Below are 13,747 nucleotides of genomic sequence, written 5' to 3'. Positions count from 1 at the left end.
AATCTTACTTTTCTATGCTCAGTTTGGCAACATATATACAAAATATAACATTTCAGCAATGTGAAGTATCTTGGAATTAGAGAATAGAGAAGACCCAATGTGTTTGAAACCCAAGCCCACAGATTCCATCTTTTGGATTTCTGCCACTTAGGAAAAACATACATATCTCTCTGCATTTACAACTTAAATTAACACATCACTACACTACTTGCCTAGAGTAGGTGTTCAGGAATAAGTACAGTCAGAAATAATTATAGTCAGAAATTTGGTCTTTCTGTTTCTATGTTTGGCAGTGTTAAAAGCTGAATCTGTGTTGTAATGATATTTTATTTTTGCCATGTGAGTCAATAGATCAGGTATCAGGCATGATGGTAGATTCTGGTCTTTGGTGTCAAGGCTCATACATGTTTAAGTACCTTCACCATGTCAACCTGAAATGTTACCAGGTCTTTGTTAAGAAGACAGCCCTTCAGAGAAAGAAGACCTGAGGAGTCAGGTTAAAACTTCCAGAGTTGGGGGATGAAAGGAGCGGGTGGACCTAATTATGTCAGAATATGCTGAGAAGTCAGAAGAGAGCTATGGGTTTATGATGATGAAAATTAAGAGTGAGAATAGATGGTGCTTTCATGTGCAAGGAACAACAATGAGAAACAGTATACAAGGAGCAACATGTGGAGTATGGTTATTGCAAAGTCTTTAGGGACATAATGCCATTTGGATTTCTCATAACTGCCTCCCAGTATTTCTGCTTTGAATTATCTTTTTTAGTTCTTCTTGGTATAATTTCATGTATGAAAGAATTTCTCCAAAAGGTTTGGGAAAAGTAAATAAAAATATCCTTTGGAGTATGGAAAAACCCAAGATTTATGGATTTATTTTACATTTTAAGACATGCATTAAAAAGTAGTGAGGCTCTGACCTGAGAGGTAAGACACGGGGGCCAGACATTACCACGTTCTGAATCATGTAGGAAGTAAGTAGAAGCCTGGAATCAAGGAGAATAAGTAAGTAGGGTGATCCTACACAGCTCAACAGAGCTAGCACTTTGCCTCCTGTCTAGGCCCTCTCTCCCAAAGCTGTGCTGCTTTGCTTCTTAACTAAAAATAACCACCCTCTGCCTTACTTTTGTTATTAATATTTTTTTTTAATTTTAAGGACTTTTCTCATTTCATGGCATCTTCTACAAGCTTTACTCTCCTCCTACTGTGTATTTAAGTGAATTATGGTGAAGGCTATCTTGCCTGATGTCCTGGCAGTCCTTTGGAAATCAGTATTTTGAAGGCTCACAGTAAATAAATTTTGGGTTTATTAACTCAAATTAATTTGGACAACCAGGATTTAGTAGGATGGTGTTGGTGATGTTAAGTCTAGAGGAAGAATAATGTTTATTCTATAACAAAATTTCTACAGATAATGCTAGTTTCCTTGGTTGTTTTATTTGCTACCAAGAAATAAATACTGTAAAGTCAAGATGTGTCTCCTGTGTGATGTATGCTGACTTTTACATATTCTGCTATCTTTTTACTAACTGGACAAGTATGTCAAATACATGAAGATTTTAAACAAATGATGCATATAAATTTCCAAAAACTTAGAATATGCAGAATAATATTTTAAAAAAGGAGAAAAGGAATTAACCATAACTTCACAACTTAGAGGGCATCACTGTTAACATTCTGGCATATATTCCACAAATCTTTTTTCTTATATTTGGGTTGCCCACACAGTAAAATATACTTTCCGTCTTCTTACAGTTTTATGGCAAAAACTTATCCAGGAGCTCTGTGGTTAGCTATGTGCTCTAGCAGTCAGAGGTCGTACTTTATTATCTGCATTCTGTTACTCTCTAAAAATGCTATTGCCTTTTTGTTTGTTTTATCAAGTTATGTAAAGCACTTCAAATATAATATAGACCTTTGTGACTCCATTTTGGAATTCCTTTATCCATTTACTTCAGTAGAAGTGGAATGATCTGGTAGCAGTGCTGCCCTGTTAACCAAATATTGCCAAAGCTTTATTCTACGAAAAGGCAAGGAGGCAGCAGATTTCAGAATGGAGGGCTATATTCTTTATTCTATAGATAAACAAACTGCTCATCAGAGATCAGAGTTGAGTTGTCAAAACTAACACCTTTCCTTGACTTCAGTCTTTAGCACTGCCATAGGTAATGTACACCTGCTTCCTGAACTCCTCCTTATTTGGCCCCTAAGACATTATCCTGAACCTCTTTTCCCCTCACTGTTCTCTTTTCTTTGTCTTCTCCATGCAGCCCTCTGCCTCCACCTTGTCACTTTTTAGATCTCTACTTCTGCATTTTTTTTACATAAGTGAAATCCTGTGTTCTCCTGCCTTCAACCCTCAACAATCACTTCTCTGTAGAGGATCCAATGCTATGTCTATGGTCAAGGTTTAACTTTGCATTTCTTTACAGGATACCTCTCCTGTGTGGGGACACGGGGGCCCTCTACCATGTATGGGGGCAGAATAACTGAAATAAATGAAGTCCATATTCTTATGGAGCTTATATTCTGGAAGGAATAGACTAACAATAGCCAAGTGAGATATTTAAATCACAAAATTTAAGATCAATGGTCAGTGTTTGTAGCCTCATAGAGCAGAGTACTCTAAGAAAGAAAGATGGGGGAATCAAACACGATTTGATAGGATGCTCTTGAAGTTCTTTATGGAGGTGATATTTTAATTAAGGCCTACAATGAGATTATGTTAAATCCTGGGGCCCAAACATCCAGAAAAATTTAAGACTAGTGTGAAAGTCCTAAATGAAAAGGACCTCTACACATTAACCAAAAGAAGATCAGTTTCAGAGTTGAGTAAAAATAATTAATTTTGATTATAGCAAATCCTGTGACAATAGGAAATATTTTCATATTCCAAAACATCTGAAAAGAGATCTCTTTGTTAGTAATATGTAAAACTTTCACTATCAGTGTACATGATTTTACAACACCATTTTTAATGTCTATACATGCATTCTATTTCATGATAATACCACTATATATTTAACCAGTAGTCTTTTAAACATTGAATGATATGAAATCATTCTTTTTAGTTGCAGGAATTTCTAGTCTCTCAAAATTATAACCACTAGGCAAGCATAAATAAGGAAACAGTAAAAATGCTGGCAGCAAATACAATGTGGGTGGGAAATCACCATCAAAGGAGACTCTGTTCCTCCTCTAATAGTTCTAAAATTCTTTTAGGGGTGTTATTCCTGTTCTTTAAACTATAGTGGAAAATTATTTCTCTAAATTTCTAATTTTGGAATAATTGTGAAAATTTCAAAGATAATACACAGATTCCTCCATATACTCCTTGCCCAGCTCATTTATAGGTCCACAAAACTATGGTCCATTTATAAAACTAAGGACCCTATATTGGTACATTACTATTATATAACTTTAAAACTTTATTAGAATTTCATGAGTGTTTCATTTAATACCTTTTTTTAAATTCTCAAATTCAATATCCAGGATACCATGTTGTGTTTAGTCATCTTTGTAGTCTTATTCCTTGTTGTTCATGGACTTGAATATTTTGAAAAGTAAAAGTCACATATTTTGTAGATCCTTCTCAATTTAGGTTTATCTGATTTTTTTATAGTTAGACTGCAATTATGAGCATTAGGAGAGAACAGCACAGAAGTGCAGAGAACTCATATCATATTGGAAATAAATGGTATCAACATCCTTAATCAACTCAACTTTGATAACCCACTCAACATAGGAGTTGCCAGGTTCTTCATTGTAAAGAGAGCTCTCTCTTGTTTCTCAAAACCCAGTTACTAATTTCAGTCCACACTCAAGAAGATCAGGAAGAAGGAGGTGGGGGAGAAAGGAGGTGCATCTCCTAAAGTGGGAGCATTCTGTGCATAAATTATTTGGAATTCTACAAGGAATATTTGCCTCTTTCCTTTCATTTATCCAACCACATGTATCAATATATTTGTTTCTTCTTTGAGTTGTCCTTACAAATTTCTTATGCTTGTTCAATTACTCCAGCTTTGTAAATGAGAAGTCTTCCAGTTTGACTCCTATGTTTCTTCCTTAGTCATTAATCCTTTTGTTCTTTAAATACTTACTTGCTTCTTCTCAATTTTTTTTTTTTTTTTGTACTGGGTATCGAACTTGGGTCCTTGTGCTTGCAAGGTAAGTGGTAGAACCACTGAGCTAAATCCCTGGTCCCTCCAGGCTAATGTTGTATTTTCTCTGCCCTAAAGGACAAATCAGACATTTTTTCAAGATCCCAATTTTTTTGTTGGAAAATCTTGTCTAAAAACTAAGATGTGCCCATCAACAATCATTTGTCAAATATCTACACCCTGTCCAATTGGAGTGATATTATTCTAAATATGACTTGAGTTAATTCTTTGAACTTATCCATGACTATTCTAACAAGTATATAGAAGAAATTATGTGACAAAAATAACTGTTTAAAAATGTTTATGGACTGCTAAATTGTCTTCTAGAAGGTTTGTACCCATTTATATGGCTATCAGTGGTATTAGCAATTCATATCTTTGAGCTTTAATGGCCAATAAATTTCATTTTTCTGCCAAATATAAATATATGTATTTTAAATCACCTCCACTTTCAACACACTGTCCTAACTACACTTACTTTTCACTAGGACCATTAATGAAATTGTAGTTAATCTCCCCTTTTTCAACACCCATTACCTTCATGTTTAGAGAAAAGTCAGAATAATGTTTTAAAAATACATGCAAATAAATTGTATCATTTTGTGCCCTGGGTGGAAATCTTTCAAGAGTGCTCAATGTACTTACAATGCAATGTAAAATCTTTACTATGAGTATAAGGCCACAAGTAGTTTAGATTCTTTCTGTATCACTATGCTCTTCTTGTACCTCTGACTCCTCACTTAATGCAACAGGCAAGCACTGGTCATCATCTGATTTGTTCAGTAAGCCAATCTGCATCTTGATTCATGACTTATATATGAATTCTCCTACTGCCAGGAATATATCCCCATTCTCCAAATAATTCACTTGATTTATGTTTCAATTTATTGATCCCTCATAAAAATTAATTCCACCTGAAAATTCTCTCAATTTCCCAAATATTGTTTTAAAAGCAGTTTTCACAGGTTCTAATTAAAATAATATAATGGCTTCTGTGACATCCATCTCTCTAACAGATTTAAAACTTGTAGTAAAAGCAATAGTGTTCAGTTTGATCAACCTCTCACATAGCTCCTGGTACTTAGTAGGAATGCTGTAATTATTTGGTGAATGAATTTTAAGTGGTGTCTTGAACTCATTCAATGAAACAGTCACAGGAGAAAAATCTATATTGAATAAATGCCTTAAAACTATTTTTTATGTTTAAAAGATTATGAATTGACATATTTGGGAAGGGAAATAGATCAGCCCATTCCTCAATTAGAATATGATTTTCAGAGAAATAAAGGACAGAACATATTTAACACTTCTAGTGTACATTGGCAGTTCAACCTTCAGGAATATACTTGTTTACATTCAGCAGTCTAGGAGAGTGTGCGTTTTCCTACACATTTTTTGTGGAAGAAATATGTCTTCTGAGGATAGCTAAAACAACATTTCCATGCTACATTATCTTCATATAATGTGATTTTGGTGCACTTCCACTTGAGGGATGCAGTGTGATCCTTTCCTTTGAATCTAGGAAGATTAGTGGCTTCAGCAGAGTTGATGATATGTGACTCCCAAGTTAGGTTGGAAAAGATGATATAGCTTCTACCCGCTTCCTTTGAAATCCTTGTTTTTGGAGGTCATATAAAAAGAGGGAGCTCTTTATGCTACATGTCTTAGTTACTTTTCTCATTTTCTAAGACAAAATACCAGACACCCAAAGTTAACGGAGGAAAGGTTTGTTTGGCCCACAGTGTCTAGACATTTAGCTCATAACAGGCTGGCTCCAAGGAAGGATGGCATGGCAGAGGGGCATCACAGAGGAGAAACAGTTTACTGTGGGCAGCAGGCAGCAAAAGCAGAAAGCAGCAAGTGATAGACAGAGACAATAGCAATCCTGTTTCTGTCCCTTATATTCTGTCTGGGCTACCTGCCCCTAGGGTGGGTGGCATTTGTACCAAGGTTGTGACACCCTTAATCCTAGCATCACACTGTGAACCAATCCTAGCATGACATCCTTAATCTCCGCATTACACACTCTAGATCCAGTTACCTCCAAAAAGCCCCACCTATGACCACATGAGGCTTTAGGGGACATCTAGATAAAAGCCCTAACACCAGGATACATGGGGAGGACAGAGGTGGGTGTTCTGGTCCACAGTCTCCATGTGGTCCCAGCTAGTAGTCAGCATCAACCACCAAACAAGTGAAGGGCAACACCTCCAGGTTACTGCTGCCCACAGCTGTGGAGGCCTCTCCACTTCTTGAGTCTTTCCAGGTGAAGCCCCAGATTTTGTGCAGCAGAAACAAGCTGCTGTACTGTACTTTCTCTGTATCCTAAACCCACAGAATCTGGGAGCAGGAAAAAATCATTGTTTTAGGCTACTAACTTTTGGTATAATTTGTTTGCAGCTATACAAACTGAAAAAAGAGTTCACAGTGTAATGACTTTGAATTTTGCTTATCTTTCCCAGACTGAGAATAGAAACTTAATTTGTGTTCATTTGATTACTAATGTTTCATTGCTTTTTATATGAGTATTAAGCAGTTCTATCTTTTTACCTTATCATTTTCTTATTTTTTTTACATAGATTCTTTTGCTTTTGGTTCTGTAAGAATTCTTTATGCATAAAAGATTATGAACATATCCTCCCCTGAGTTCCAAATATTTCATAATGATTTATGTCATTTCTGGTGTTGTTGACTTGCACTCATCCTTTCAAGTTAGAACCTCAGTGTTTTTTTTGTTGTTGTTGTTGATTTTTCTAGGGCACTCATGATCCAAGAGTCATGACTTTGTGATTTCAAGACAGTTAAATTGATTCTATTTCTGTGTTTGAGAAAAGAGTGCTCCCTCAGCCAAGAACATGGTCCCCTATAACTTTTAACTTTCCAAAGTATGGTAAAGATCATACTTTGATTAATATAGAATAGAGGATACGGAAACACCCCCAAGCATATTCAACTATTTGATCTTTGATAAAAGGGCAGAAAACATACAGTGGAGAAAGAACTTGCCTCTCTAATAAATGATGCTGGGATAATTGCCTATCCACTTGCAGAAAACTAAAACTAGACCCATATCTTTCATCACTTACTGAATAAAAATCAAATAGATCAAGGATGTAAATGTTAAAATGGAAACAATCTGCTAGAAAATAAAATAGGTAAAACTCTTGAAGACATAGGTGTAGGTAAAGACTTTCTAAACAGAACCCTAGCTGCACAAGAAATAGTACTGAGAGTCAAGAAATGGTGTTATATCAAATTAAAAAGTTTCTGCACAGCAAAAGAAACAACCAACAGAGTGAAGAGACAACCTAGAGACAGGGAAAGACTCTTTTGGCCAGGTATTCCTCAGAAGGCTAATATATAGAATATATAAATATTAAATGTATTTTCAAAAGTCATATTTTCATAAAACTTACATTTTTAAAATATGAAGCCTCTTAATAGAAGAGTGATTTAGTTTATTCTTGTGTTACAGTAGTTATCAGTAGCTGTGATCTACAGATGAATAGGTGTGATCACGGATCTTATACACCAGAGTAATAAGAACTTTTCAAAATCGAGAAGCAAGCATGAGGAAAGTAAAAGTTAACAATAATTAGGAAAATTTATTCTAGGAAGAATCCAGGCGAGGCATGGATTTCTACTGTTCTTAAATGATGAGATAGGAGAAAATCTAGGTGCACAGTGGGAATCTGGAAAATAAAAGACCAACTATAAAAGGCTAACATTATATATGTTTGCATTGCAAAATACTTTATTTTTTCCACTTTTATTAATACATTACACGATTACATTACTAGTGAGAGGTTGGTACAGTACGTAATCTATTGAGTTCTTTTATGAATCTTCTTTTCCTACTCTCCTTCCCCTTCCTTCTATCTTTTCATCCCCATCCCATTTGAAAAAGATCTACTTCCCTATTTCCTGCTACCTTCATTTTGCTCTTTATATATTGGGCTTCTCATAGGAGAAAAACCATGTGGTGTTTAAGCTTGTGTGTTGATTTATTCCTCCATTGTTAATAGCTGACATTTCAAAAAGCCACTGGATAACTGAAAAATAAACCACGTTGATAAATATGAAAAGGCACTGGCTTTTGACATTAAGCTATCCTGTAGGTCTGAATTGTCAGAGGTAGGGATGTATGAGTCATAGATTGTCTATCTAGCGAAGGATTGTAACTCAAAGAATAATCTAGGATCGTGTTGTAGCTACTTTCATCATCTCTGGGTCACAATACTCGACACCCATAAATTAGAGGAGGCAAGGTTTATTGTGGATCACAGTTTGTACAGGTTTGAGCCTGTAGTTGGCTGGCTTTAAGGCAGGGTGGCACAGCAGAGGCTTGTTTATGGCATGGCGGGGCAGCAGAGAGCAAGATCAAGGGAGCAGGGAAGGAGATAGACTCTTCCAGATCCCACCTTCAGTGTTCCACCTTCTCCAACCAGCTTCACCTCCTGATATCACACTTGATTATACATTGTCAGTGGATAATCAACAGATAAGTATCACACCTCCATGATCCAGTCACCTCACAAAATCTCCACCTATGAGCTTTAGGAGTACATCTAGATATAAGCATAACAGGTAGACATACATAGTTGAGTTTTTATGTCAAAATGTGAAAGCATATTTTGTACTCAACATTGGTAGTTGAAGATTATATCGAGTTTATACTTTAAATAATGTTCAAGTGAATCTAGCTGATTTAGTTTTACCAAAAAGCAATTATAACTGAAAAAATATGACGCCTTTTCTGCCTTTAAATAAGAGGACAGGAATCCTAGGTGGTGAGCCAGTCGTGCTGCCACAGTTAAGGACCCACCCTTTTACCTACTATCAGTTTATTCTAACTGCAAGCCAGATTCTTGGAAGAGGTGGCTATGTAAACAAACCCATAAAGTGACAGTAAGTATCACACGGAGACAGCCAGTAGCAACTGCTGTAATTGCTCTTCAGAAAGGAGAAATCCATCCACAGTGAAGCGTGATCGATCAGCACAGTTACACTGGCTTCCATCACTAGGAATGTGATCAGTAGTAAACACTTTTTGGTAACTTTGTAATCCCTTTACACATAATGCAACACTTGCTGATTTAAGGATGTTTTGAGATACTCAAGTAGAATAATCTGTTTTAAGCACTTTAAACATGTAGTATTTTAAGAAAAATGGCCAGAGAATTCTCACTGCTTCTCACTTAATAAAGGAGCTACATCTATTGAGCATAGTTCGTTTTTGAATAAAAATGTTTTCTCAACACTGTTACTGGCTACTTCTGGGTACAAAGTAATATTTCATTGCATGTTGCTTTGCATTTCCCTGATGCTTACTGATGTGAGAGCATCTTTCCCATGCTTATTGGTGATTTGCATATTTTCTTTGCAGAACTATCTATTGAGATCATTGCCCAATTAAAAAAAAAACCTTAGCCTTTGTTATATTGAGTAGTGAGGGTTATTTATCTTACATTTAAGTCTCATAAAATAGATGATTTACATGTATTTTCTCATATTCTGTGGGTTGTTTCACTTTAAGAGTATTATTTGAAGCAAAGACATTTTTGAATAATTTTGATGAAGCCCAGTTTAGTGTCCTTTTGTTGTCACTTGTGCTTGGGGTCCTCCAGCCTCAGCCTCCTGGAGGCTGGGATCACAGGCATGTACCACCATGCTTGGCTCCTTCTTCTTCTTCTCCTTCTCCTTCTCCTCCTCTTTTGTCTTTTCTCTTTTTTTTAACCAGGGATCAAACTCGGGACCTTGCACTTGTGAGGCAGGCAGCAGCACCACTGAGCCAAATCCCCAGCCCTCATTCTTGGCTTCTTCACTCTTATCTTCCCCAATTTTCATTAAATAGTATATCAACAGCAGTAGTTTACTTCATCACATCAGGATGCCAAGGTGAAGAGGTGACCAGAAATGGAATTCCTGTTAGAGAAAGCCCTGGCTTTGAATGAAATATTTTGATATCTTTCTTGGAAAAAAAAACTATGAACAAAGGTGTTCATAGAGGAAACATCTGTTTTGTTCTAAGAGGAGGAAAGAGAAAGAAGTGGAGATGTTGGGAGGAAAGGGTGGGGTTGGAGTGAAGCTAACAGAAGACTGTGTGCTCCATGATGTTACCCAAATCTTCAAGTGAAAGTTGATCTCCCAAATTGCTTTGTGAATGAATTGTGTATTGTGTGCAAATAAAACCACTGAAGAAGTAAAGGGTCATTCAGGAGCCAGGGTTGGAAGAGAAGGAAGGATCAGCCATCCCCCATAAGGCAGATGAGGCAAGAAGGACCCAAATTATTTAGGTATTAGCAGAAGTGTTTAAGGAAAATATTACCTTTCCTTGAGCTGCATGAAAGCTAGTTCTACCCAGATTTTGGAAAGTTGGGATAGGAGGACTCACATTTAACTTCTGGGTGGCAGCTGTATTGTACCATGGCCTTCCTGGAAATCCAAACAAAAGAATGACTATTATGTTGAAAGTTTTTGATAATTGTCCAAGGACATGTATGGGAGCAAGCAGGGCTTTTAAAACTCAGTTCAAAACTTGGCTCACCTCTATAATGAACATTTTCATATATTAAGGTCAACCTAGAGAAAAATACTTGAACTGAACCTTCAGGTTAACTTTGCTCCTGAGGGATTTTGTGTCCTTTGGTAATGTTATCTCTGTACTTTACGAGAAACCTGTTAAGAGGGCCCTCTCCTCTTCCCGTGTTGCCTCAAATGGTGTGACCTCGAACCTCTGCCTTCCCAGAGAGAGGATGCTTCACAAGTCAGAGGAAAACTATCTGATCAGATATCCCTTTTTCTGTCCCCTCTCTCCTGCTGCAGGGAAAGTGATCAACCTGTACCACATACCAGCTACAGCTAACTGAACCTGCAAGAAGCTCAGAAAAGGCTTCTTCGAGAATGAATTAAAAGGTAGGAAAGTTGATGTACAATGCTTTTGGATTCTCTGTTATTCCTAGCTGCTTTCAAATGATAAATTTTGAAACTAGAGAATAAAAGAAGAAAAAGATATGAGACTCTCAGGTTCTGAGATCTATATCTTCCATTTCTGCCTCTGGCTCAGGAATCCTGCTGGTTGACTTCTAATTTACAGAAGAGATTTCTTTTTAGATTATTCTGTGGCATTTCCCAGCTCTTTTATACTTATATATAATATGTTAATTTACCTTGAGGCAAGTAGATGGATTTAAATTCAAATTCTATGGGAGCAAAGAACTAGAAGAATTACCATTGCAGGGATAACAGTTTTTGCAAATATAGTACATAAACTCTCATACTTTTAACCACATTTCTGTAATATTGTAAGTAAGGGAATCATTATCAGTCTTCAAAAAGTTTATCCAAAATATTCCCAGTGAAGTTTTTTCAAATCATCATGGGATTTGTTCTGTAAATCAGAAACCAGGATAATAAATTGCCAGAATGTATAAATAACTTGGTAAGTGCTCACTCTGAGATATTTTTAATGAAGAAATAGAAGATATTATTCTGTTTAGTTTTCATTTTAGTTGTAGGGAGGATACAAAGTGTAATCAAAGATAACGATGTCTGATCTGAAAGAGATCCTATCACAGAATCATCAGTTGAGGCTAGGATTATCATGGAAAGAGGGATTTTAATGATATAAAAGATTTCGAAAGGTTTTTTTTTTGTGAAAAACCATTTTTAGAAAATCTCAGTTGAGGTAGTAATATTGGAGCATTTGTAGAATAAGGGGTACCAACCACTCTTAAATATCTATCTGTTTCTAGTAGCCGATGGTTTGGATGGTAGGGAAGCACTAGGCCAATAAGCACGGAGTTTCCCTTCCACGTACATTAAGAATCCTATTGAAGTTGTTTAATGGTTCTGGTGATAGATTATTCACACATTCAGATACCTACATCTCTGCTGCTACTTAAAGCCATTGTGTGTTGGTGGAGTCGGAAATTCACAGGGCTTATCTAGTCAAACTCCCATAAACACTTTCAAATTTGCTCTAACCGGGGCCAAAATGTTTGCTTCTTCCCTTGGGAAACTGCTGGATGAAAAGGAGTAGGCTTTAATTTGCTGACTAAGAACCTGGCATACATAAAGGTTAGTGAACCAAATCCAGGATTCTTGTTGGACATGTGGTCTGGACCTGAGATTAGAGGACTCTCTCTTTTAAAAAAAAATAAAAAGTTGAGAATTAAAAATATCAGAGCTCATTACTTAGGTTAATTCATTGACTAGTTTATAGTACAAAAATACAGGAGATTTCTTAAAGATTGTGTTGTCTCTGGTTCCCGACCAGGAACACAGAATAATTCTCCTCAGTATTTATTTTCCAGTGCTGCCATCTTCATAGCTACATTCTCTGTGGTGTTGATTCTTTATGGAGAAGTTTCCTCAAGAATCAAAGCCTCAGGGGGTTGCCCTAATTTGAATGTTTAAATCAATTTTCTTCATTTTACACCGGGAATAAAGCAGAAAATGTGGCTTTGGGTTTAGTTTAACAATGATGAAGTTTCAATTGGACACACAGCGTTCACTTAGTGCTTAAATGTCATTGGTTAGTCAGCCTCCCTTCTGAGCTCCTGCTGTTTGAAGCAAGGACTAGACAGGCTGACAGCATTCTCCAGTAGACTCCTCTCCATCATGAGTCAGAGACCCATTTCTTCAGTCTGAGATTACAGTCTCTCTCTTAGTCCCTTGAGTCTCTAGCCAGGCTGCAGTTTGTTCTGGAAATGAAAATTGTCCCAAGCCAAACATACTCTTTGCTTTCTAAGTTGATGTTCTTGGAGAGAGAAAAGGTTTCCTCTTAAGCAGAATCTTTTTTTAGGTCTTAGGAGACCCGTGTTTGTTTCACTGTGGCAACTCATTTTTAAAAACCTTATTTGGCTGTTCTTTACCTGTACACTGATGAGCTCCTAAACCATAGTTTCCAGTCTTTGAGACAGCACTGAATATTTGTCAAAGGGAAGATTCATATCACCAGCTTAATTGGGATTCATCTGGCTCTGGAATCATTCAAGAGTAATTTACTCAATTAGTGCCTGGCCGTTAAATGCTTATTTGTTGGCGTCTGAGAAAGAAAATTTAAACTCACTAGCATTTTGACTTGTAAGGAAGACAAAGAAATTATATACCTTTAACTTTAATGGTTTATTATTGTTACATTATGAATCTTCTTAGTATAAGTAGCTAAAGAACCATGTGGAATACTAAATAATAGCATTGTATGCCATTTCTTTGGATATAGATATGCTACTATAAACATAGCTAACAAATATTGCATTCAGTTCTCATGATAAATGTACTAAAATTAAATGTTGATTAGAATACTCCTACATAATTCTTATTTAGTTTAATCAGATCAGTGGGCAACCTTTAAAATCTATCTGAGTGCATTTACACTGTGTGTGTGTAAAAGTGTAATAATATTACAAATAAACCTGGCTGCCAATATTCATCTTTACATTTTTGTTTTGTCCAACCATCCTTAGAATTTTCCTTTCACTGAAGCAAAGGATGTAGAAAGTTCTGGGTCGATTTCAGGAGTTGTATATTACATGATCTCTGCCTCTATTGAGGTGTGACTTTGTGAGGACTAGTTTCCTTCTC

Source organism: Fukomys damarensis, unplaced genomic scaffold (genome assembly GCF_012274545.1).
Source record: "Fukomys damarensis isolate Sample0158 unplaced genomic scaffold, DMR_v1.0_HiC HiC_scaffold_9, whole genome shotgun sequence".
In the NCBI taxonomy this organism is placed as follows: domain Eukaryota; kingdom Metazoa; phylum Chordata; class Mammalia; order Rodentia; family Bathyergidae; genus Fukomys; species Fukomys damarensis.
The sequence above is the reverse complement of the archived record's forward strand: the minus strand, read 5'-3'. Positions refer to the sequence as shown.